General features: G+C 37.2%; 1 protein-coding gene across 5 annotated transcripts in view; it reads right to left on the reverse strand.

Annotated features, from left to right (window-relative positions):
• The window catches only part of LOC106095086 (heparan sulfate 2-O-sulfotransferase pipe-like), a 507727-nt gene that overhangs the window by 326640 nt on the left and 153245 nt on the right, over window positions 1–27842 (reverse strand). The window contains exon 1 of one of the 5 annotated variants that reach the window (XM_059363957.1): window positions 968–1040. The exons of the other annotated variants lie outside the window; for them this stretch is intronic. The gene's annotated coding sequence lies outside the window, so the exon portion shown is untranslated. Of the gene's footprint in view, window positions 1–967; window positions 1041–27842 lie in introns of those variants that run through there. 5 annotated transcript variants of the gene reach the window in all.

The following is a 27842-nucleotide window of genomic DNA, read 5'->3' on the forward strand; positions in this document are numbered from 1 at the left end:
GGTTTAGATGGCATTGTTCTACCAAACTCACTTAGAAGTAATCGTCTACTGTGATACCACAGGATGAAGAGATGGAAGATGCCTTTTTGTTCCATCTGTTGAATCATCAATATGGTTTTAAAAAGGTCAACAATGTTGACCGACATGTTGACTCAACATGTCGGAGGAATGAATGTGTGAAATGAATGAATGTTTCAAGAATTGGGGCTGCGGATGGACGCTCAAAGATCATGAGGACCAATCTTAACCTGAAAAGGTTAAGATTGGACACTCAGCGTGTCTGTCATGACGCCTCACACTCTGATCGGAAAACACGGTGATTGTCGAATGGATACAAAAAAAAGTTTCCTGCAGGAGCTGTGAGAACGAAGAGGATTCACCGCCATGGCTTTGCTCTAACTCATGCTGACTTGAGCGAATATTTCAGGGCTTTTGAGATCAACTCGACCTTTATATCAATGTACTATGCAGTTTCCTCTTCATTTTCGGGTCTAGAGGATATAGCCGGACGGATTGTGTGCTGAATCTTGCACCAATACCTCTTTTAACCCAAGGGACCATTTCTGCAGTATTTTCTTTAAACTAATGTATAGATGATAACAGAAGCTGTGGCCATCCAGTCATATACACTTCCGTTGATATTCTCTGGTACAAGGGTAAAAACTAGTACCTTCTGCCTGTTCCTTGTTAAAAAAGTTCGGTTTATTTCCTTTATAACATCCTCATCCCTTTCTCTAATATCCGAGCTTCCCCATATCTGATGATATGTATTAGCATCACTTCCCACAATGAGCAGCTCAGTATGGGATCCCAAAGTCGACTTTCGACTAATCGGTTAATCGACTTGTTGTGTAGAAAAGTCGAAGCCAACTATCACTAATTAAGAAGTCGAATAATCGATTTTGAAGTCGAAAAGAAGGCTGCAAAGAGATAGAAGTTTTGCTCTGCTTATGTTGCAAAAAATCACCTTAATCAAAAAAAGAATTGTTTCCATTTTTTCTGAGATTTAGTTGGGCACTTTATTCTCAAGTGATACGGTTCATTGCTCTTGTGTTTATTTTTTTCCATATATATAATTGTGAAATTGGGTGTTTATTTAAACATTTAAACGTTATTTATACTAAAGGCACAACTTGATAATATAATTAAATGATTGAATCGATTTGATGATTAGATCGACCTCCATATTAAATATCTTAAGCCTATAAACTGCGAATATATCGAAGTTCTATGTGCAGCATGCTGTTGAATAAGGGCATTCCTCAAAAAATCGCAACACTAACTAGGGAGCTGTATAGGAATGCAGAAGTTTCACTTCGTTCAATGGAAAAGGGAGCCGAACTTTCGGGATCGATAAAGGAGTTGCATCCTGTCACCGACGATTTTTTACTCCGTATTAGAAGCAACTAATGCTGAGGCACCCTATGACATACGCTGGGGTATTAAGGACTTCCTCGGAGACATCGATTACGCGGATGATATATGCCTCCTTGCGCACCGCGTCGAACACATGAAAGCAAAACTGGAACGACTGAAAGAGAATGCTGCCAAGTTGATGAGGATAGGAACATTAAATGTGACACCGCTCACTTAAAGCTATCTGGGCAGCAAAATAACAAAGGGCGAAAGGCCAGAGGCAGACATACGAGTACGTATAAACAAGGGTAGAAGCGCCTTTCTTAAACTCAACGAAGTTTGGAGATGCAGTGACTTGTGTTTTTTTATTTTGATTTGGTAGAGAAAATGAAAAATGCACTTGATCGTAGGTCAGCTAGGATATATATATATATATATATATATATATATATATATATATATATATATATATATATATATATATATATATATATATATATATATATATATATATATATATATATATATATATATATATATATATATATATTAAAAAAAGTTTATGCCTCCCCTTTATCAAAATACAAAGAAATTATTAAATCTTTACAGCAAAAGTTTACGAAAATTTGTAGGAAATAACAGTATCTTATTTCGCTAATTTTTGACAAAAGAATAAAAAATACGAAATGTCGACTTTGTGAAAAAGTCGAAAAGTAAACCTTTTGCAAAAAAAAAAAATGGAAAAGTCAAAAAGTAGATTTTCGCCCCAACTTATGACCCTAGGCCATTAGTGAGATTTATTTTAATGCTGGCTACTATTGAATCTCCTGTGCTTAGCAACAGTTCACTACTTATTTTGACTACTCTTTGCAAGAATAAAATCTCTGTGTCTCGCATTTACCGTAACCTAGAGTAGTTTAAATCCAAAAATTCCCTAATTCCACGAGCCACTCCTTCACATGCCCATGGTTACTGGATATGAACAACATTCAATCCTCCGGCCTTCAGTGCTGCCGAAGCGGCCATACAATGGTGGAGATTTATATGCTGAAATCAGACCATAGTCAGCGCTCTGATTTTCCACCACTCTCATCCTAACAAGACTCTTTCGATCATATCGTGATGAATTTCCTTACGCATGCAGGGGCAGTGGAACCACTCTTCTTTAGGACACTTGCGGTGTGGACGGTTTCTCCTTAGCTGGTTTCCCAGCTGCTGATATCGAAGTACTCTCTGAGTTCCCTCCTTCTTCCCAGCTGGTGCACTTCTTGACCCTAATCCAACCGGATGGCCCACCCCACAGAGTTTAAAGGGTTCCTTCTCGACGCCTTCCCCTATCCTTTTGTCCGTGATAGGGGGATTTTCAGTCTCCTGCAATCCGTCAAACTGGAGAGATGCGGTCGGGTCTTGACTTCTCAACCCCACCGCTTATACACACATTCAGCTCGTTGACTCCGTAGGATACAACTCTTTCAGACATATAGAGATCTGCGAGACAACCAGAGTTTGGTATAAACATTGCATGTCTCCGATCACAGGCCGAATTTAGCAAGCATTTACTTATAATTCCTGTTGTTAGGATGCATGCCAACTTTATAACTAATTGACCAATTTTCAGCACCATGCATTGCTGAGATAAATCGTTTATCGACCGAACGGTTCGTATGGGAAATCGATTCAAACTTAATGTCAATAACTATCACTCATATCTATTGAATTACCTTTTATGCTCTCATTTTTTCCATTCTCTGATCCCTTACATAATGAAATTTGAGAAGTTGAGTTATATTATCATATCCAATGTCCATGACGAATACAGCCTTTAAATTTGATTTATTGACATAAAATGCTGTCAGTATTTTTTATGAATATTGGTACAAGTAATATATGTTATTTTTGTATTGATCCACATTTACGTTAAATGGCACTCACTCGTACATCTTTGCAAGATGTTGAATGTGTTGTATATGGTGAACGTGTTCTACTACTTGATGTTATATTCATAAAATTAAGTATTTTATTAGCCTCTGCAATAGCTTGATTGGATATTTTTATTGTGAACGAGTCTTTGCATACAAACATTGGTTTTTGCTTAGTCATGTCGAGCACAAAAAAAAACAGTTTTGCGAAGCTTTTTAGATGGTCATCTGTCATGGCTTGACCACTAATCGTAAAATGGTCATAACCAAGATATTCTACACATTTCCCCAAAATGTTTGAAAACCTATAAATTCTGGTTTGTTTGGAGTGGAGCAATCTAGGCTTCTGCTTGTAAATGAAAATCCATCAAGCTTGATTTAGTCGGTTGTCCTTTGTCCCTTGCCACCAATGTCTACATTGTTGGATATGCAGCAATTATAATGATCTGCTTTTTCGCTTTTTCAGTTTTGTTTTTCTCACAGAGAACACAACAAATAATTTCTAATTAAAATCCTTTACAATTTTCCTTTTTGTTCTAATCTGCAATTAAAGTCACTATTAAATAATACGAAATGTCCTCACGACAAGTACCATGGAGCCGCCACCACCCGGGGATGGTTGGCGCATTCAGCGTCTGTCGCAATTCGTTTCTGTTTATCTCCAGACAAAATAATTATGCAAAGTTGCGTCTTTTAATTTTTCTTGAGTTGTTACAAATCCACCATGTTTTATGTTGAGAACATTTTTCTTTCTCTATACCAGAAAGCCATTTCGGAGTGTTTCAGGTGTTTACAAAGATTTAAAAAACAATGGCCATCGCCATTACCTTGGCCATAGCTGGCTGTCTTAGCGGTGTGCTTTTATTGTAGAATAGCAATTAATAATACGCTGAAAGCGGAAAACTAAACGGAAGTTATAAAAGAACAAAAAATAGCATGGCCTTTTATTGTGAAACAAATGGGTTTCCAAAGAAAGCAAGTGAAAAGTTTTTTTTCATGAGAATTCTTTGTTGATAACATTGAGAGCCATTGATTTGGACCATGTCGTGTTTTTGGACTTGAAGGGTATTTTTTTAAGCGTAAATTGAATATTTGCGAAAGGATAAGCAATTCTGTTATAATATTAACATCGGGATAATTATTTATATTACAGGAAAGTAGGTGTTTATTTACTAGGTTAGGTTAGATGTCACTCGGACATCTCTGGTACAATATGTTCGTCCTAGAAAGAAATGAAATAGGAAAGAATACAGTGACGAAAGCCACTTGAAAAATCTGGCATTGAGACCGATAGAACTCCCACCGATCAAGGGGCATCCCCGTCAGCCATCCCAGATCTTTTGAGATGTCCAGAATGACTTGGAGTTCGAAAAACTGTAAAGAGCTCAGCGAAGAGAAAAGGTGTTAAACATAAACCTACGCCTTCTTCCCATCATCGCGGGTTACGGGGAAAGCAGATGTTCAACCGTCTCCAACTCCTCCTTATCCCCGCAGACCCTGCAGAAGGCATTATCAACTGATCAACCCTTGGTGTAGGCAGAAGATCCCTGATGTACCCATCCAACAATCTCTCAAATGTCTTTAAGACGAAAAACGACACACCCAAAACTCCTTGTTCCGGTGGTGACCCGGTTTTAAAATTAATAATCGACTACCCCTGAAACCAATAGAGATGTTGTATTTATAACATAAGAGACATTTTTTGTAGGGATTTTTGAGCGCTATCTATCAAAATAAGAAATTTGGATCAAAATGAAAATCTAATCAAAATAGCAAAATACACTTTGGTCTATAATTTAACCATGAATCGTCTTACAAACGAACAACGCGTGTCAATTATTGAATTTTATTATCATGCATTTTGATGCATACGAAAGTTGAAAAGCTACTAATGCATCCCGGTTTATGGGCTGGTGGCATCATTTGACCGTACTTCATCAATGATGATGCGAATTGTAATGAAACCGTCAATGCTGAGCGTTATCGTGAGATGAAATCCAACTTTTTTGCTCGAAATGCAAGAGCTAGACTTCGATGACATATGGTTTCAACAAGACGGTGCCATATGCTACAAAGCACGCGTAACAATGGACTTATTGAGAGGCGAGTTCGGTTAACATTTTATTTCACGATTTCGCGATTTAACGCATTTGGACTATTTTTTTGGGGCTATTTTAAAGCTAATGTCTATACAGACCAGTCATCTACAATTGACGCATTGGATGAAAACATTGAAGCATTTATTCGTGAGATACCGGCCGAAATATTGGAAAGAGTATGCCAAAATTGGACTAAGCGGATGGACCATATAAGGTGCAGTCACGGTCAACATTTGCATGAAATATTCTTCAAATATTAAATTATGTGGCCCGCAATATCGATTCAAATGAAGATTTGATAAATTTTTCAGAATTTTATGTGGTTTTTTTTTTATCAAAAAATCAACCTTTGCAATATGGGACACAAATGAAAGGTATTTGAAAGTAGAACGCAAAACTGATATATATTTCATGATCAAGTGTTTGGGTGGCCGCCTCCCCCTTAAAACACTGTATAAGCTGGACATATTTATATATCTGGGAAATATGGGCCTCACGAGAAAACAGAAAGAGAAGAACAAGAGAAAACAACACCGGTGCCAACAGACTGGGAGCTTACTAGATTCCCACATTGTACAATGGGGTATTTGGCATCCAAAATGGAGATTAATTCAGGGATGCGTCCAAGCTTGGATAAAATTTAGGAAACTTTTTTGTTTGGCCCAGGAATGAAAGAATTTAAAATTGGAAAAAATCGATTCGGATTTAGACATAGCTTCCATCAGGGCCGTAGCCAGGGCGTGGGCTATTGGGGCGAGCACATCTCCACAAAATTACTTTGTCTAAAAAAATAAATTTTAATTAAACACAAAATTTCAGTTAATTCTTCTTCTATGACAAAATATCCTATTTCCGCCTCAAAATTATTTTTCCTAAAGAAAAAATGTAATAAATTCTTATGAAAAAAAAATTTAATAACGCTATTTATGAGAAATTTTTAATGGATTATTTCCTAAAGACAAAATTTCAGAGTGACCATATCTGACGACAAACTTCAGCCGGGGTTTGACCCCCCCCTCAAAATTATTTTTTAAAACAATAACTGCTTCTTTTAATTTTGGTTTTTTTAATTTGTAGTTCGAAAGGAAACCACCAACCGCCAACAACTCTATCCAAAGAGAACCTGAAAGTATCCAATGTTCATCTAAAAGAGGCATGATTCTACCATTGCAAAACTCACTAATTAGTGAGAAGGTGAGATGATGTAGCTTTGGTCATCTTCGAAATTGCGATCTCCAAAGCCTGTCCAGTGTATTTCTAGCATAACAAGCAACTCTATCAATCTGTGCGAAATAAAAAGGTTTGTGAAAGAATATGTTGTGTTTTTGGTCTGCAATTACAACAACAATATTTGGATAAAAGTGGAAGATGATGACAAAGGCTTTTGGAAAGATGCGCTTATTTAACTTATATCAGTGAGAATACTACAAAATCTAATTATTGTTATAAATAAATGCTAAATTTGTCTCTTTTTAAATTGTTTTGTGTTTCATTATTTATTAATTACGAAGGGATGGTTTTTGGTTAAAATTACAACAACATACATGAATTTTAGTGCGACCCAAACACTCACATTCACGTAAGCCATATTGTCATATTAAATTTTATATGTAAATGGCAACATTGTGGCCAAAGAAACCAAAAAAAAAAAATCAAATGTTGTAACTTTGTCCGAAAGAACGATTTTTGGAAATTTTTCCACAAAAAAGAACTTAGTACCAGCCTTAAGATTAAATTTATGTGAAATATTTATTCGTGCTCAATCCACTTTGCGACAATATGGGGATGGGGATATTCTAATGTAGTAATTCCGTTTGTTGCACCTCGAAATATTGATCTAGGACCCATAAAGTATACAAATTCTTGATCGTCTCGAGATTCTGAGCGTATAGTGTTATGTTACGACTTTCAGCAACTGTGCCAAGTACGGTCTGAATCGATCAAGAACCTGATAAAGCTCCCATATAAACCAATCTCCCGATTTGACTTCGTGAAACTTTGCCAAGTACGGTGGAAATCGGTCTATAACCACATATAGCTTCCATATTTTAGCAGAATCCATGGTGGTGGGTTCCCAAGATTCGGCCTGGCTTAACTTAACACGCTTTTTTTATTTTTATTTGGCTTTTGTATTCTAAATAGAAACAAAACAAACTCCATTGGTCTAATCTGGACATAATTCCAATAACAAGAAACAATTTTTTCTTTGTAAAGATAAAACTTCAAATACATGTTTTTGTAAAGACAACATTTTTACATTTTAATAAAATATTTTCTGAGGTTTTAAAAATCTTAAATTTTTACGCCATTTTTTTTTCAGTGTAGGAACATTTATTGAAAAAATAGAAAATATTAAGGAATATATTTACTGAACCCTTTCTTAAAAAAATTTTTCAAAAGGGCCAAGGCCTGAGCAATATTTTGTCTTTTGGCAATATTTGATTGAAATACTTCATTGAAATTAAACAATGAAAAATTTCTATCAAATTTTGCCTAAAGACAAAGTATTGCTTAGGTCTGGGCCCCTTAAATTTAATTTCCTATTTACTAACGGACATGACCATCCGTTTCCCGGCACGGGATTGCTGTGAGCACCACTCAGCCTGGAACATTGAGGTCCGATCTGTGCGGTGTTCATTGCTGTCACGAAAAGCTTAGCTGCGTGCTACCGGGGGTCCACAGGTTGCAGATAATGGAATGCTCCATACGGAGTAGCTGCAACGGCAGTCGCGGGCAATCATCGGCATCGAGCGGAGAGTCTCAGTGAGAGGCCGGCCTCATCGACTCTTACACAAATACTGAGTGCCTATGATGACTGTGCGGGTTATTGGTGCCTTTTAATAACCAATGGCCAACCTGTTCCCGCAGCGATCAGATTTGGACCGGAACGAGCTTACTCATCTACAGGAGCTCGCCACCTCCACATGAAAATATGGTTACAACAACAACAACAACCATCCGTTTCAAAATGTTATTGCTGATTGATTCTCATTTTACTTCATAGATGACTGTCCAAATATTATTTTTTGAAAAATTCTTTTTTTTTAAACTTAGCATCTTAACCTAAAAAATTAAACATTACAGACGCTCCTATTTGTAAGGCTATTTTGCGACTTTGTAAGGCTATTTTGCGTCACTGTTGTCTTGTCCCAAGGCCCTAATTTAAGATTTTTGTCTTTAATAACGAGACGCAAAATTAAGGATTTATTTATCTACCATTTAAAATAAAAAATCCTTTATATGAAGGAAAATCCTTTATATGAAGGAAAATATTTTTCACCAAGGGAATGTTTCCTTAAAAACGTGAAAAATTTATCATCTTTAATTAAGTTTGCTTATCTTTGGCTCGAATATTTAAAATTAGCACAAACGTTTTTTCATTGTAAGGACAAAATTTCAATGTAGTTTTCAAGAGAATTTGAAAAATTTTCTCATTTCAAGTTTTTTTCCTATTAAGGCGAAAATCATAAAATATTCAATTACTGTTTGTTTCCCTTTCGAGACGAGCTCAACGATCGGAGATAGCGAAACCCATCCCATAGTGGTAAATGTGTGTTGCGATCTCTAGCTTTTCTTTTCCATTTGCAAAGAAAAATCGTCGATCATTGAGTTCGTCTCGAAGGAGAAACAAATAAAAATATTAAGATTTTCTCTAAGCCAAAATCTTTATGGAATTTTTTGCAAAAAGTTTTTCAAAAACTGTTCCGTCAAAAAGACAAAATTTTAACAAAAATAACTCCAAGTCACAGTTTCATATAAATTTTCCCTTAATTTTTGTTTAATTATTTTAATTTAAATTTTATATGTAGAAAAAATATTATATAACACTAAGATTTGCCACTAGAAAATTTAAAATCCATTAGGGGGGGAGGGGGGGGGGGCGGACCCTCCCCCTTACCCTAATTTTCAGAAACGCCAGATCTCGAAGATGGGTGGTGCAATTGTGTGCTCTCATATAGTACCCTAAAAATAAAAATTTGGTGTCCAAATTTTGGATGGGGTACCTAGGGGGGCTGCCCCACCCTAAAACCTACCAAACATATATTAAGACCAATCACGTCAATATGGGACTCAAATGAAAGGTATTTAGTATAAGAAAAGGTATCTGATAACCAATTGTCGGACCAAGTGCTAGGGGGACCACCCCAAGCCCCATTGCATTCATTTCAGCAAAATCGGGGAATGAACACGCTATTATTGGGTGAAAGACCTTCAATCGGGAGATCGGTGTATATGGGGGCTATATTCAAACATGGTCCGATCTAAACCATACTCGACGGGCTATATTAAGATACAGACCGATTGAAACCATATTGGGAACAGACTTATAACTTTGTGCATTTGTTTGTAACTCTTAAACGGAAGAGAGATAGATCCATTGATAAGTATACCGATCGACTCAAAATCACTTTCTGATTCGATTTAGCTATGTCCTTCTGTCTGCCCATGTTAATTTGTGTACAAACTACAGGTCGAAATTTTCATCCGATCGTCTTACAATTTGGTATGGGCATGTTTTTCGGGCTAGAGACGAAGTCTATTAAAATTGGACAAAATCGGTTCAGATTTGGATATAGCTCCCATATATATGTTCGTCCGATTTGCAGTAATACTGCAATAAAATCGTCCTTTGTCAACCGATTCTCTCGAAATTTGGAAAAATGTATTTTCTTATGACTCTCGATATTACTGGTGAATTTCATAGAAATCGGTTCAGTTTTGGACATAGCTCCATATATATGTTAGTCCGGTTTGCAGTAATACAGCAATAATATGGTCATTTGTTAACCGATTCTCTCGAAATTTGGAAAGAAGGATTTCCTTATGAATCTCGAAATTACTGGTGAATTTCATAGAAATCTGTTCAGATTTGGATATATCTTCCATATATATGTTCGTACGATTTGCAATAATACTACTATAAAATGGTCATTTGTTAACCGATTCTCTCGAAAGTTGGAAAGAATGATTTTCTTATGACTCTTTATATTACTGGAGAATTTCATAGAAATTATATTAGGTTTAGATATAGCTGTCAATTATATATATCGCCCGATTTTCACTTCTAAGGCCACTGCAAACGCATTTATTGACCAATCCCACCAAAATTGTGCACAACGCTTTCCTCAATAACTACCACAATATCTAAGTTCGGTCAAAATCGATTTAGATTTTGATGTAGCTCCCATATATATGTTCATTAGATTTTGGGTAATTGGTTGTCATTTGTCAACCGTAGTTATTACATTTTGAACGTTACATACCCCATCTGAACTGCTTTGCTCGAAATTTGACATAGGAATTTTAATAACCCATCTGAATACATCCGCCGAGGTCCATTAAAATTGGTTCAGAATTAGTTACAGCCCCCCTTTTGTGTTTATTCCTGGATATAATTGAAACCACTGCCAAATTTGCTCTTTCAATTGAAGTTCACCTCAGTTCACTTTAATTAAAGTTCACTTTAATTAAAGTTCACTTTAATTAAATTGTCGAATAAACTCGATGGCGGTTGGCAACTTATAGATGTCGGTTAGTTGCTCGGTAAAACAAAAATTAACGCTCTTTTTCCGTTTTGGGTTAGATCATAAAAGAAAGTTCCGCCAAGTGTAAGAAAGCCTCAAATTTATCCCAGAAATGAGTGCAGAACACAAGTCCAAGGCAAATTCACTTGGCAGTCATTTGAAAATGTTGCCTTGTGAAAGGGAACCTAATTTGAAATGCAAAATTTTCCATGAAAATTAGCAGCTTTCATTTAGTGAATAGATTTTCCAACACGTTATACCGATTATGATAATGATGTGATGGTAGGGCAGGGGGTTGGCAAGTTTGGGGATGTTCATGCGAATGTAAAAATCCATAACTGCTCATAAATAAAAGTTTATTTAGAAATTAATTCAAAACAGACAGCCAAATAGAAAGACGGACGGACAGACGAGTGTTGTGCTTCTTTAAGGCCAATCCATCGTGGTGACAACCCGCCAATGTGACTAAGTCAGTCTTTTGTAAGACTTTCTTGTGTTATCTTTCCTGCAGCAGCTCTGCTTCTTTTCTTCGTAGTTACTATCAACTGGCTCATCCGCCCAGCCATTGCCATTCACACAGAATCTATGAAGCAGAGCTCTTTCTCGCTCTCTGTCAAGGCAGAAACAACAGACAATTGTTAAATTGACACGTTTAGTCAACGACCATGACTGTGACTACAATGGAGGTTGCCTGAATACCAACGTCTGACTGCTGCGCAATCGTTGTTACTGTTGTTATGCCTGGTTGTGAGCTCCGTTTTAAGCAGCTGTGATTTTGGTTGGCTGTGTAGCCTTTTTTACCATCTTCTTTAAGCTCTGTTTTGCTCGTCATCGGTTCAGCTCGGTTTCCATCTGTTTTTCGCAAGCTTTTCTTTAAATTTTTTTGTATCTGGTTGCTTTGTTGTTTGGACTGCGAGCATTATGTTTTTATTTCCAGTGTTTTGTTGTCTTTGCGTTTGCCGGTTCGAAAGTCGGTTTCGTTCGCCTTTCCATTATGCGTCTATTTGTCACAATGTCTTCTCTTCTGTCTGCTTCGCAGTATTTCGTCACACTGTCACTTCTGCCAATGCAAACTCGATAATGAAATTTATAAACATTATTTTAAAGCCTAACATTATTATTTGAAATGTATATTTTGTCTAGTATTTCAATAAAATTTAAAGTAAATATTTTTATACCCTCCACCATAAAATGGGGGGTATACTAATTTCGTCATACTGTTTGTAACTACTCGAAATATTCGTCTGAGACCCCATAAAGTATAAATATTCTTGATCGTCGCGATAGTTTATGTCGATCTAGCCATGTCCGTCCGTCTGTCCGTCCGTCCGTCTGTCTGTCGAAAGCACGCTAACTTCCGAAGGAGTAAAGCTAGCCGCTTGAAATTTTGCACAAATACTTCTTTTTAGTGTAGGTCAGTTGGTATTGTAAATGTGCCATATCGGTCCATGTTTTGATATAGCTGCCATATAAACCGATCTTGGGTCTTGACTTCTTGAGCATCTACAGTGCGCAATTCTTATCCGATTGGAATGAAATTTTGCACGACGTGTTTTGTTATGATATCCAACAACTGTGCCAAGTATGGTTCAAAGCGGTCCATGTTTTTATATAGCTGCCATATAAACCGATCTTGGGTCTTGACTTCTTGAGCCTCTAGAGTGCGCAATTCTTATCCGCTTGGAATGAAATTTTGTACGACGTGTTTTGTTATGATATACAATAACTGTGCCTAGTATGGTTCAAATCGGTCCATAACCTGATATAGCTGCCATATAAACCGATCTTTGGACTTGACTTCTTGAGCTTCTAGAGTGCGCAATTCTTATCCTATTAGAATGAAATTTTGCACGACGTGTTTTGTTATGATATCCAACAATTTTGCCAAGTATGGTTCAAATCGGTCCATAACCGGATATAGTTCAAATCGTATGGTTCAAATCGGTCCATAACCTGATATAGCTGTCATATAAACTAATCTAGGGTCTTTATCGGTCTATAGCCCGATACAGCTCCCATATAAATCGATCTCTCTATTTTACTTCTTGAGCCCCCAAAGGGCGCAATTCTTATTCGAATTGGCTGAAATTTTATACAGGACCATATCTTAATATCGCTCTAATAGCAGAGCAAATATTTTCTTTTATCCTTTTTTGTCTAAGAAGAGATGCCGGGAGATGAACTCGACAAATGCGATCTATGGTGGAGGGTATATAAGATTCGGCCCGGCCGAACTTACCACGCTTTTACTTGTTTCTGTTAACGGATTGAAATACAGTAGTCTATGGAATAATTAAGTTTTTGGCTCCCTACATCTTTGGGAGCGATATTGAAACTCTTATGAAATGAACATTGACACCTCAAGAAGTACTTTTAATATTGAAATGGGAAGAATACATATTTTGAGTTCACCAAATATGGTTAAAAATCGCCAGAAAAATCGGGCTATGCCATAATTTTGTTACGAATTATATTTAAAGAGGGGAAAGCTATGATAAAAAGTGCAAATGATGTCTACACTGCTCTTACGTCTTGGGACAAACCAAAAATTTCCTCGAATTACTTCAAATGTATCGCATTCTACTGCTAAAGTTAAGGATTTGGCCTCAGTTACTGTAAGTAAATCCGCTGTTAGAGATACTGTTATGAGTGCTGGCCATCTGCAGCTTCGAAAACTATAGAAAAAGCATCACATCCCATTCACAAATTTTATAAAATAAAATCCAAGTACTCTCCCCCAACTTTACATACGATGCTTCCTTTAGCCAATATTCCAGTGGTTTTATCCTGGTGAACCGCATTGTATGTCTTTCCATGTTAGTTTGTGTACAAGGAACTTGGGAATAATGAGATTGATCGAAGGCCTATCATTCAGAATTTATGGTAAAGGAAGTCTTGAGGAGCTTTAAACTATTTAAGTCACCCGGACCTGATTATGCGTTATTACAGAAGGAGGCGAAATATCTGGGGCCCCATCTGGCCTGTATTTTCATAGCGCGCCGAGGACTTGCATATACTCTGAAAGCCTGGCAGGAGGCAAGGATGGTATTTATATCCAAGCCCGGCATGGCAAGTAATGCGACACCGAAGGCACCGAAGGCCCATAAGCCTTACGTCCTTTCTACTCAAAACCATGGAACGCATTGTGGATATTATGATAAAGAGTAGGTCATCCAGCGAACTGCTTAAATACAAACAGCATGCCTATGTCAAGGGAAGGTCGTTGGAGATTACCCTGCACGAGGTTGTGCATAAACTAAAAGAATCCTTCAATGCCAAGATGTACAAACTGGCAATACGCATTAACATCGAGGGCGCTTTTAACAATGTGCTGACTCACACACTGATCCAATCCTTAGACCAGTACCAGGTGGACCGGGTCCTTAGAGACTGCATAAACCACATGCTAAGGAGCGGGTAGATAAATTGTGGATCCTATGAAGTAAATACAATATAAGGGAGAAAGTGGCACAGGGCACGCCGCAGGTGGCATTGTATCGCCACTCCTATGGGTGACCACCATTAATAACCTATTACGGATGCTGCCTGAGGAGGGTTTTGAACCCGTCTGCTACGCAGACGATGTTACAATACTTCTAAGAAGTAAGGATCCGATCCAGCTATGCAGAATGGCCGAAAGGGTGCTATAGATGGCACACTACTGGGCAAGACGACTCGATGTTAACCCAAAAAAAAACGAAATATGCTTGTTGACGAGGAACACAATGGTGGGCCAATTTAACGCATCACGTTTCGTCAATAGAAAGATTTCGATATCTGACAAATAGGTAGGAGTGATTTAGAAGGAGGAGTGATTTTAAACTGAATTGAAAGAGTACCAGCACCCTGGAAGGTGTGGAATAGGTTTCCGATCGGATACCTGAGACGACACTTGAGGTCGAGAGCGAGGCACTGCTACCAGCGGCACAGTCTTGGATTGACGAAGCCCTAGTATTGCCATCTGGAAGATCATGTTACACGGATGTGTCAAAGCTAGAGAACAGAGTGACCCTGGGGGTCTACATTGACTTTAGACTGCCTGACCACAACATGGTCCTGCAGGCGGAGATCCGGGCAATCGCGGAATGCATGGGGGGTGTGTTGCTAATGAGTGGACGTCGAGTGTGAACAGTAAACTGGCCATAAGGGCAATAACAACTAAAACAAGTAAAAGCGTGCTAAGTTCGGCCGGGCCGAATCTGATAAACCCTCCACCATGGATCGCATTTGTTGAGTTCTTTTCCCGGTGTCTCTTTTTAGGTAAACAAAGGAAAGGAAAGGAAAGGATAAAAGAAAATAATTGCTATGCTATTGGAGCTTTAGCAAGTTATGGTCCGATTCGGACCATAATTGAAAGAATGTTGGAGACCATAGTAGAAGTCATTGTGTAAAATTTCAGCCAAAACGAATAAGGATTTCGCCCTTTAGGGGCTAAAAAAGTAAAATAGGGAGATCGTTTTATAGGGGAGCTATATTAGGTTATAGACCGATTCAGAACAAATTTGACACGTATGTTGAGAGAAACCGTTGTACACAATTTCAAATGTCAAACCAACTAAGAGGAGTGGTATGGAAAACAATTAGGGATTTTGTAAGCAGCTTGGATTACCTGACTTCAATTTTCGTTTTCGAGGTTACTTTTTTGTAATAGAGTCCACAACTAGCCAATTTTTGGCCTGTTTTGACATGTTTAAAATTGAATTGAAATCGATAGAGCTCCCATATTTATCCCATTTGAATTAAAATTGCAAAAATACTGTCATTTGTTAACCGATTCTTACAAATTTTGGCTTAATTTTGCATTCTCTTATGACTCTCGTCCTTAGTGTTAATTTTGATAAAATTCGGACACAGACGTATATTTAGACCAAAAAGAAGGGGTTACATTGGGATTAAGGATATGTTGACCGAAAATAAAGAAATGGAAATCAAATGAAAGGTATTTGGGCGATGAGTACTAGTGCCTGTCTAAAAACAATGATAATGAAAATATAATTTTAAAAAAAATTAAAGATATTTTGGTAAAAGTCTGACATCTAAAATGAGTTCAGGATCTTGTCATAGGTTTTATTGAAAGGTTTTTTAGGAACGGAATAAATAATCCATTTACAATAAAAAGGCTAAAACAAACCCAAAACAAGAAGGCGCTGCGAATCCCACCTGGTTCACCTTATCTAGTTATAATCCTATAGAGACTGTATTTGATGTAGATAATGGTGGACTTTTCAAATGAAATTTCAGCTATATTAGTGAAAATTGAGACGACTCGAGATAAAGGTTGATTTTTTTTACCTGAATTTGTCAGGGTGGCAGCACTTGTTGACGATTGTGTCCAAACGTCATCTGTGAAATTGAGAAGCATTCAGTATACTCTGTGATTTCATCACGAATAAACTCACCAACGAGCAACGACTGCTAATCATTCAAATATATTTTTAGCATGTTGCTCTGTGATACACGGAAGTCTATTATTTTAACAAAAAATTGTGTTCAGAGATTGGCAAAACTGTCCCATTTGGAATGAAGCACAGCCAAATGCACAGATTAAAAAAAACTGCTCTTTAAATATCATAAAAAAAAAACGTTTTGGGACATTTTCAAGACAAACAACATATTTTTAAAAGAAGTTTTTCCTTTCTTGTAGCTGTGTAACATTTCGCTTCAACATAATAAACGTTAGCGGTAAACGTAGCATTATTGAACGCAATTGACTTTGTTTTTATGAACCCTTTAGTAGCTTCGCCTACGGAAAAAAGACCTTTCTTTTTTTGTAAAACAAAAAACTCTTTAATAGTATAAGTGTTTTGATAGCCGCAAACGATTATTCGTTTACCGGGCCATTAATTATTCTCGTCTGTATATCCCACTAGAAAACAAGTAAAAAAGCATTTAGTTCGGCCGGACCGAACTTTGGACACCCACCACCTCGGGTATATATGTAAGTCACTGTTGAATTTTGTATTTCAAATTTTAACAAAATCGGGTAACAAATAAGGCTTTTATGAGCATCTGACCCTTACTCGGCATATCGTTCTATATGACAGCTATATCTAAATACAGTCCGATCTTTACCACATTTGGGTCAGATGGCGGGTGGCCTAAAACTACTTACTGTTTCAATTCAAGTTTCATCGAAATTGGACAAAAAATAAAGCTTTTATGGGCCAGCAACGACTTTTGCAGAAAATGTAGGAACATCGGGGAAGAAGAGACTATAGAACACCTTCTGTGTGCGTGTCCCGCACTGGAAGTCAGAAGGAGTTTCACTTTAGATTGTCATTTCTTTGAGAACCTGTCTGATTTAGTGGATGTGAACATTCGCAAGTTATTAGGCTTTTTAAAGCGATCTGGATGGTTCAACGGTAGGAACTAGAAAGCATCTTCCTTCTTCTGTTCCTGTGGAATCACAATGGACGAAAACGTCTGAGTCTGATGGCGGACTGCCACTTAAACCTAACCTACCGTCCTTGTTGTTATTGCCCTTATGGCAATTTTACTGTCCGTAAAAATGTTCACACTCGACATCCTCGCGTTAACACCACACCAAATTACGCATTCGGTGATCACCCGGATCTCCGCCTGCAGGGCCGGTTATGGTAATGAATTCGGAAATAGATCTCGTCCGTGGGTTCTCAACATAGACCCCCGGGCCCACACTTTCCACTAGCATTGATCCATCTGTGTAGCATGATCTCCCAGAAGGCAATGCCACAATTCCGTCAATCCGAAGACTGTACCTCTGGCATCCGTATCACGGACTCGACCTCAAGTGTCATCCCAGGTATCCGATCGGAAACCTCTTCTATTCCATCCAGGTTTCCTATGGTCGCCTCGATTATACTGACAGACCGGCTCCTATCCTCTATCCACTCCCTTGTGTGTCATAGCCGCAGTGACTGCACCACACTGTGGGTTGGATATATAGAATAGTCTCCAGCACCCTATTGGGCGTGGTCATCATCGCCTCACCTATGCCAACACAACATGTCAATCCCATGGCAGCCGGTTGTACGTGCCCGATTTAACCGATGGAGTCCTACATCGTCAAGGGCTGCAGCCCCAGTGTACAACACACTGCTACAACAACAACAACACAACGTGTTCTTTGAGCCTGATGCATTTTAGTAATGTTGAACTTTTTCTCCGTCTAGTGAGACGTATATAAGTATTGCTCTAATCATGCTCCTCATTACAAGCCTCAGACTAATTTCAAGCCTTCTCCGTACGCTCCTGAATGTGACACTCTCAAATCGTTTTCCTGTCCAAGAATATTCTTTTTTATCCCTCGACATTGATGTGCCGTTTGTACTTGAGCAGTTCCCTGGATATTCTATCTTTATCATGGTATCCTCAAAACGTTCTATGGTTTTTAGTAAAACGGACGTTAGGCGTATAGATCTGTATGCCTTTGGTGTCGCATAACTTGTCTTGCCGGGCTCGGGTACAATTACCACACTTGCCTCCTGCCAGGCTTTCCGGGTATATGGAAGTTATAGACAAGCTGTGAAAATAGTGGCCAGATGGGGAGCCAGATAGTCGGCCTCCTTCTGAAGTTATGCTGGAAATATTCCATCAGATCCGGATGACTTAAATGGTAATGATTAGCCGATCAGCCTCATTATTCAAAGATTCCGGTATCTCCGTAAGACTCGTCGTATCCTGCTAAAAATGCGTTTTCATCAATGGCCTCAATATGTCCTGCGTTGTCTCTTTTCCCACTCGCATGTCGTATACTAACGTTTCGGTTTTGAAATGAGTTTTTGAATTAAACCTTTTACTCAGCAGCGTCATTAACGCCATCGCAGAAGAGTATCCAGGAGGCACGTTTTGCCGCCCTGGTCTCATTATATTCTTTGAGCCGTGTGTAATACTTATCCCAAATAACGTTCACTTTTTTATGACGTGCTCTGTTGCAAAGTTTGAGGACCTCTTTTCCAATGTTGCGAATCTCCCCGGTCATCCAGGGATTTTCTTGGGTTATTTCCTTTCTTGAAGAGGACAACTATCTTCGAAGATTCTCACCATTACAGTCGTAAAATTATTGACATTATCGTCAATGTCTTCTATGCTTGGATAATCTAAATTTTCTTACCCAAGATTTCTTCTGATTAGTTTTCCGAATGTTGTGCAGTTGATTTTCAACTTATTACGGGAAGTTTATTGGATTCGGCGTTGGCCGTGCTATTCTAAACCTAAAGTAGCGATGGTCAGAGAAAGGGAGTTCCATGGAGACCCTACAATCCTGAACTTCATCGATTAGATTTTACGAACATATTGTCACATCTAAAACCTCCTCCCTAATTTTATTAAAAAAGGTAGCGTTATTGCCAATATTGAGGGTTATTAGGTCGTTAGTATTCAATAATTCTGACAAGTCTTGGCCCGCTTATTAATGTTGGTACTGCGCCACGAAATGTGGTGGGCGTTCTCATTGCATCCTCATATTAGTACCACATTTCATGTCGGTTTTGCTTTCCTCACCAGCCGTTGCAGCTCTGACGTGAGCTGCAACGCCTGCTCCGTTTTTTAGGCTACATTGAGTATCTAGTCACTACGGTGATTGATATTTTTTTTAATATTAGGATCTTCGCCTCTCCTAGTCTTTCGTATATTGAGAAAGTCTGTAATGGATCCATCATCGGGTTCCTGTTCGTTAGGCTGTATTGAGTCTCTTACTCCTTAATTGAGAGCGATTACGAGTTTCAAGAGTGTATATTTTAGTGGTGGGTATAAAAAGCGTATTTAAAACCCGCCACTAAAAGATGTATTTTAGTAGCATACCTTGGAATCTTCCGACCTACAGAGATTTAACAGCAGAGCAACATTTCGAGGAGTGTTATATTCTAAACTTAATAAATGCAACTGTGAATATAACACTCAAAATCTGATATAAAAACTCAGTTTTAGGAATACTTTTATATCTTGACCATTTTGAGAACTCTAATAATAATATGTCTCGAGATTGTGTTTAGCTCTATGATGTTAAGTAAGCTCAGAGGGTAGATGGAGTAGTGTTTTCCACTTCCAAAGAGAAAATTTCAAAAAACATAATTCCATAACTTAAAATTGGTATGTTTGTTTTTACGAAGTTGATTTTTTACGTAGTTTATGTTGTTAACGTTAGTTGCTGCCGTTGTTGCCAGCCTGCTGCTGATATTCATTTGTTTGCATTTTGTTTTGGCTTTTAATAATAATTGCACGTTTCAATTTAATGTTGCCGTCGATGTATTTATTTTTGATGATTTTGTTTAATTTTGGTACATTTCTTTATATTTTGACTTTGCGCCGGTTATTTCGTTTTCCCGCCATATTGCAGTTTAATGTGAATGACAGTGATGGGGCAAAGTGTGGTAAGAGCATTGTGGAGCGTGGTATACTGCATTCGCGTCTTGTAATCGGGTGAATGGAGCACAGCATGAGCAGCGAGTGGATGTTTTCTTTACTGGCTGCCTTGGTTCGTTGGTCGGTTGTCTGGCTGAATGACAAACTGACTGGTTGTTATTTTCTAGTTTTCACAAGTTCAAGTATCTGGTGTTTAATTGCCGCTGGTATTGTTGTTATTATTATTTTTGCTGTTTTTTTTTTTTTTTTTGCTTATTTGGTGGCAAATACATAATTGATAGTGAAAGATTTTTATAAAATGGAGCTTTTATTTTTTTTCTCACATTTTCCCCGAAACTCTTATTACGCAATGCCCGAGAGTTAAGCCAAAAGTAATTGAAGTCTCAAGGGGGCATGGATTTTATTTTTGAATCCAATGAAGCGTTCATCCGTTTCATTATGCGACAGAAAGCGAAGGCGGTCGTAAACAAAGAGAAATGGGTTAAAAGTTCAGAAAATGCTTGGATACGTGTTTGCCGGTAAAATTAATATGTAATATGATAATGGCAACAGCGATTTGTAAACCTGAGATTTGTATTAGATAAATTTGAAAGATATACATATATTTTTTTAGAAATGCTGTTATTTATTATAATTGAATAATCAAGTATGCACCACATTTAATTCTTTAATTACAAGTTTTAGCATTATTAAATAAAATTGCTTTACTTTGCCTATTACAAGTCTAAAGCTTCACAAATCACTGAGCAAAATGTTATTTGACATGCCTAATGTATCTCCTTTCGATGCCCACCGCCATTTGATGGGAGTGTATAAATCTCGACATTCCACTTTTACTACCTCGGATATTCTTAGTCGATGAAGTCAAGAATGTCGGACTGTTGAAGTCTTCTTCGCTATTTCAGAGGCTTAAAAAACTCAATCAAAGGGTGGGGCTATGTATTAAAGGGGACTGATTCGTCTCATTTGTGGTAATAAAATACTTGATTAAATTTTTAATATATCAAACTTATTTTCATCCCTAAACAAAACGTTGTTCAAGAAAGAAACTTCTTTATTTTCGTATTCCGTATAAATAGTAAACTTAAAGGCGGAAACAAAAACCTTTTTAAAATATACATTTTCGTATACGTTATTTTGACACTCACCGATTTTTACGAAATTCGCAAGTATCCCAGGAGGTATCTATGTGCTAAATTTCATGAAAATTTAATGGCAAATTTAATGGCAAAATCAAATCTGACGTATATATATGGAAGCTATATCTGAATGTAAACCAATTTCAACAGTGCTCGTCCTTGCGCCGACATGTATTGTTGTTCTCAATACAATACATAAATACTCACACATATAACCCATATGAAGATGTTCATTTTTCACACAGGTATTTTTCGCTCTCTTAAAAATTAACTTTTAATATTCCCACTATGAGCGTCAGATTAATCGGGTCTTTCTGTTCGTAACACCTCGTTACATCGAACTGCAATACGGAATAGCTGATACGAAGTGTTACCAATTAATAGGATTAAATTTGTTTATGTAAAAATAATTTTTTATTGCTTCAAAGGGCAATAATGTGTGGATGTAATCTAAATTTCAGTAACCATTAATTTTTGCTAGTCATCGACTGAATTGTTTGAACGGTCCAAAGCAGCAAAGTAAAAATGTGCTAAGTTCGGCAGGGCCGAATCTTGGGAACCCATCACCATGGATTGTACTCATAATTGACGCAATCGAGGTTAGTTAACGGACTAGAAATTTAAGAATCTTGGGGCAGAAAAAGTCTTGTCAAGAGATCAGTGTATATAGGTGCTATATCAGGTTATAGACAGATTTGAACCATACATACCACTAATGTCGGAAGTCGTAATATAACCCTTCTTGTAAAATTTCAGCAAAATCGGACAAGATTTGCGACACCGAAGGCCTCACGATCGACTAAATGGTCTTAAAATGTCAAGACTTAGAAAAAAATAACCCTTAGAAAGAACCAACTACCAAATTTGTATGTGAAATAGTCAATTCTCAACGAATTTTAACATTGAAAATAAGACTTTATTTGTTGAAGTAGATTTGTAGAGACTTGACAAACAAAATAGTTAAAATTTTGTGGATTTTCAAAAAATTCTTTTTTGAGTCACACACAAACAATAAAATGTTTGGAATGGATTTTTTTACGACAAACAAAATACTTTTATCACGAAGTTTTTCTTTTATTGTAACCGAGCACAGTTTCACTTCAACAAATCCAACGTTAGACATAAGCGTAGTAACTAACTTTGTTTATTGTAAACTCTTTAGCAGCTTCGTCTACGGTAAAATGACTATCTTTTTGTGGTAAAACCAAAAATTCTTTAATTGCAAAAGTGCTTCGATAGCCGCAAACGAGTATTCGTGTACAGGACCAACAATTGTACTCTTGTGTCTCTCCAAAAAGAGAGAAAATGTGAGTATTTGAGCGTGTAGACCAGTGGTAGGCAACAAAACGCACTCCAGTGCACATTACTTTGGATATACACAAGAAAATAATCCCAAGCAGACCCATAGATTAGCAAATAGTTGCAATTGTGTGCTCGTGCACTTGTGCTCAATTGTGTGCTTGTACCCTCCTAACATTTGGAAGTGACTTTCTCACTCCCTCCCAGAATTGTCACTTTTTAGCCTCTTTTGTATGATAGTTTGTAAAGATTTTATGATTTAAAACAACAAAATACATTTCTATCGGAATTCTATCATTCATGTTTCGCTAATTAGTTTCTCATAATCAACTGTTATTGTTACAAATTTAAAAATAGATTTTTTGTTGTTGTTTTGGATGCTAACTCAAAAAACCCCACACAAGAGAATGTATGTTTACTTAGCCTTCTGTTATGAAGAAAGGCGCGTAGCACAGAGGAATAGCATACGCCGCACAATCGTAAGGTTGGCTGTTCAAATCCCAGTCAGGGAGAATCATTGCAAATAAAATCTTAGACTATTAATCTCGATTTGAAAAAGAAATAAATTAGAAAGAGAGATAAAAATAAGCTTCACTCTAAGAGGGGAAAAAATACATAGGGCAAAATTAATGACGTTGATAATCGAATTTTAAACTTTTTTAGTCCCTATTTAGTCCGCCTGAGATAGTTTTCAACTCCCTTGAATGCAGATTTAGTGACTCGCACGATTAAAAATGTTTGCAGGGTACACTGGTATAGACACATTCTCACATACAACTTTTTTTATACCCTCCACCATAAGATGGGGGGTATACTAATTTCGTCATTCTGTTTGTAACTACTCGAAATATTCGTCTGAGACCCCATAAAGTATATATATTCTTGATTGTCGTGAAATTTTATGTCGATCTAGCCATGTCCGTCCGTCTGTCCGTCCGTCCGTCCGTCCGTCTGTCTGTCGAAAGCACGCTAACTTCCGAAGGAGTAAAGCTAGCCGCTTGAAATTTTGCACAAATACTTCTTATTGGTGTAGGTCGGTTGGTATTGTAAATGGGCCATATCGGTCCATCTTTTGATATAGCCGATCTTGGGTCTTGACTTCTTGAACCTCTAGAGTGCGCAATTCTTATCCGATTGGCACGACGTGTTTTGTTATGACATCCAACAACTGTGCCAAGTATGGTTCAAATCGGTTCATAATCTGATATAGCTGCCATATAAACCGATCTTGGGTCTTGACTTCTTGAGCCTCTAGAGTGCGCAATTCTTATCCGATTTGAATGAATTTTGGCACGACTTGTTTTGTTATGATGTCCAATAACTGTGCCAAGTATGGTTCAAATCGGTCCATAATCTGATATAGCTGCCATACAAACCGATCTTGGGTCTTGACTTCTTGAGCCTCTAGAGTGCCCAATTCTTATCCGATTTGAATGAATTTTGGCACGACGTGTTCTGTTATGATATCCAACAACTGTGCTAAATATGGTTCAAATCGGTTCACAATCTGATATAGCTGCCATATAAACCGATCTTGGGTCTTGAATTCTTGAGCCTCTAAAGTGCGCAATTCTTATCCGATTGGCATGAAATTTTGCACGACGTGTTTTGTTTTGATATTCAACAACTGTGCCAAGTATGGTCCTAATCGGTCCATAACCTGATATAGCTGCCATTTAAACCGATCTTGGGTCTTGACTTCTTAAGCCTCTAGAGTGCGCAATTCTTACCCGATTATAATGAAATTTTGCACGACTTGTTTTGTTATGATATTCAACAACTGTGCCAAGTATGGTCCTAATCGGTCCATAACCTGATATAGCTGCCATATAAACCGATCTTGGGTCTTGACTTCTTAAGCCTCTAAAGTGCGCAATTCTTATCAGATTGGAAAGAAATTTTGCACGACATGTTTTTTTTATGATATCCAACAAGTGTGCCAAAAATGGTTCAAATCGGCTCATAAACTGATATAGCTGTCATATAAACAGATCTGGGGACTTGACTTCTTGAGCTTCTAGAGGGCGCAATTCCTACCTGATTTGGCGGAAATTTTGCATGACTTTTTTTATTTTTTCTTTCAACCACTGTGTCAAATAAGGTTTAAATCGGTTCATAACCTGATATAGCTGCCATATAAACCGATCTGGGATCTTGACTTCTTGAGCCTCTAGAAGTCGCAATTATTATCCGATTTGCCTGAAATTTTGTACGATGGATCCTCTCTTGACCATCAACATACGTGTTTATTATGGTCTAAATCTGTTTATAGCCCGATACAGCTCCCATATAAATCGATCTCTCTATTTTACTTTTTGAGCCCCCAAAGGGCGCAATTCTTACTCGAATTGGCTGACATTCTACACAGGTCTCCAACATATAATTTAATTGTGGTCTAAACCGGATCATATCTTTATATCGCTCTAATAGCAGAGCAAATCTTTTCTTATATCACTTTTTGCCTAAGAAGAGATGTCGGGAAAAGAACTCGACAACTGCGCTCCATGGTGGAGGGTATATAAGATTCGGCCCGGCCGAACTTAGCACGCTTTTACTTGTTTTCTTTCTTTTTTGTTAGTATATTGAGTAGCATGGACGAATGCGGATGGTAAATTCGGAAAGTGCAAATTTTTAATGTTTCGGTACAAAAATTCTGGTATGTCCAATGAAAAAAATATTAGTGCAACACAAATAACTGCCAGGTACAAGCATTTCTAAGGCACATTTTAATTTCTAAGGCACATACATCACAAAGTAGGTATTCAAATGTGCGAAAAAAACAACAACCAATTTTTTATTTATAGCATAACGAATACTGCAGATCGTAATAAAAAACCATAATGGAGTTGTTCGAAAATGGAGGGATTTTAATATAATTTTGTATCATAACATTGAAATAAATGCAAATATACTCTGAGAGACTTTGAATTACCAACTGAGATCTTTTTATAATTCAAAAAAATTTAGTTTGAATTATGTTACAACATGAAATTGATTTCGGCATCCTTTTCGAAATGCACAATCCATTTTAAATGTTTGACGTATTTATAAATAAAGCAAAACTATATAAAGAATGAAAGGTATTGTTTAGTCAAAAAAGTTTATATTTGTTACAAATTTTTGCAAGAATTTATCGCAAAAAGCATGTACTTTTATCGTAAAGAAGTTTAGTTGGCGAAAATTTCCTTCGTGTCAAGCGAATAATTTTGTTGCGTGCAGTCGTTGATGATGATGTGCAAACCAAGGTTCGAAACCCCGGACGGTCAAAACCTTTTTTTCTTTGTACTTAGTTTAAAAAATTCTGCTTAAAAAATAAGTATAGCGTTTTAAAAAAATTTCTCTAAAAATGATTTTTAAATTTTTTACAATTGAATTTTATTGAGACAATACTGTGCAGTAATGCTTATTGAATTATTTCATCAACAACAAAGTGATATCGGTGGACTAGAGGATGCGTACAAGAAACCAAACATAACATCATGAGTTCAAATTTTGGCGGCATTAAAATGAATAAAATTGTTTTCAGGGTTATTGTAGAGAGACAAGACAAAGAAAAAATCGAGAGCAGCAGTTAACGAAGCACCGCGAGCCGATCTAAAAAAATAAACTACCACTAAACACACACATCGAAGCTGTACAGAAAAGCAAGCACATGTGTTGTTAGTTATAATGGTTTTTTGTTTTGCTTATGACTAGTATTGTTGTTATCGTTGTATGTTGACTGGCAATGCGAGTGCGTTTCAACAACATTTTACTTTGGGTCGATGAGATTCAAAGCAAATGAAACAAATTTCGTAGTTGTTTTTTCAACAAAAGGTGTTGATTTCCAAAATTATTATTATCTGTGTATGTACTTTACAGGGTCACAGATCAATATTTCAAAGTTATAAACGGAATGACAAGATTAGTACAATCCCATATCTTGGTGGTGGGTATTAAAATGTTTTCCCGATAATAAGTCGCATTTACATAAACGCTAGGCTTGATGAAATCGATTGGAGAGCGGCTATCAGATGTTACTGCTGCCCATACCGCCGCTCGAGATGGAAAATTACTTTGGGTTGCCTGCGTGGGCTCAACTCATTTGCTCCTGTGAGTATATCTATTTTTGTTTGGTGCAAGATCGTGTGCCTTCGGAATTTGTAAGGCTTTTCTTTGAGCTCGTTTTTCAATATATGTTGCATCCTTTCATGGTATATTTTCCGATCTTTAGCCTTTGATTGCCACTACGTCGTGGATTTCGTTAAACCTTTAGTTGCAGTATTTCTTAGACCAACACCATGGCGTTTGGCAACGCTACCAGTATCTTCATAGCGATTTATGGTGCGATACACAAATATTTTTTCAAAAATGGCCGGTTGTGATTTTACAGCCAAATATAATGTAATCACACTTTTACGCTTGTACTCCTTCAAGAATAACTTTCTTTTTAAATAATCTCAGAAAGATATATTTTTGGTTGCTTGTAAATAATGTAATGATACCAATGTTAACTTGGTTACACTTTGTGTCGGCTACCCTGTAAAGATGCATATTCTAAGTCGGCTTAACATTTAACGTCGGTCTAGCCACGTCCGTCCAACTATATTTCGGAATAAATATTCCGGTCGTTTCGACCGGAAGCTATTTGTTTGAAATTTGGTACGGATACTTCAAATTGATTTAGGTTATTGAAAATTGAAAAAGGGCCCCATCGATCAATATTTCGACCATTTGGCTTGACTTCTTAGGCTTTAAAAGATTCCAATGAAGCTAAAGTTATATTGATGCAAATGTGTCCATTCCATTAAGAAACAGGCGTAAACTTCTCATATATGAATTATTATGGGTGCATATCGTACGCCCACTATGGAATACCATGCCATAACTTGTAAGCTCAATGATTAGGGACTATACTGACACCGTCCAATATCCACATCAATTATGGTGCATATAGATTTATATGTAGATATAACCCCTCATGAACCGATCAATGGATTGACTTCGCTGTAAGGTCCTCGTAGGTCACCACGTTACATATTTGAGCGAAATCGAATAATAAATGCGTCTTTTATGAGCTCAAGATCCTAAAACAGAACATAGGTCCATATGGCAGCTATATCCAAATTTGATCCGATTTGACCTGTTCAAGAACTCAACCTGCGTATTAATGAAATAGGGATC

The sequence above is a fragment of the Stomoxys calcitrans genome, chromosome 1, assembly GCF_963082655.1.
Source record: "Stomoxys calcitrans chromosome 1, idStoCalc2.1, whole genome shotgun sequence".
NCBI lineage: Eukaryota > Metazoa > Arthropoda > Insecta > Diptera > Muscidae > Stomoxys > Stomoxys calcitrans.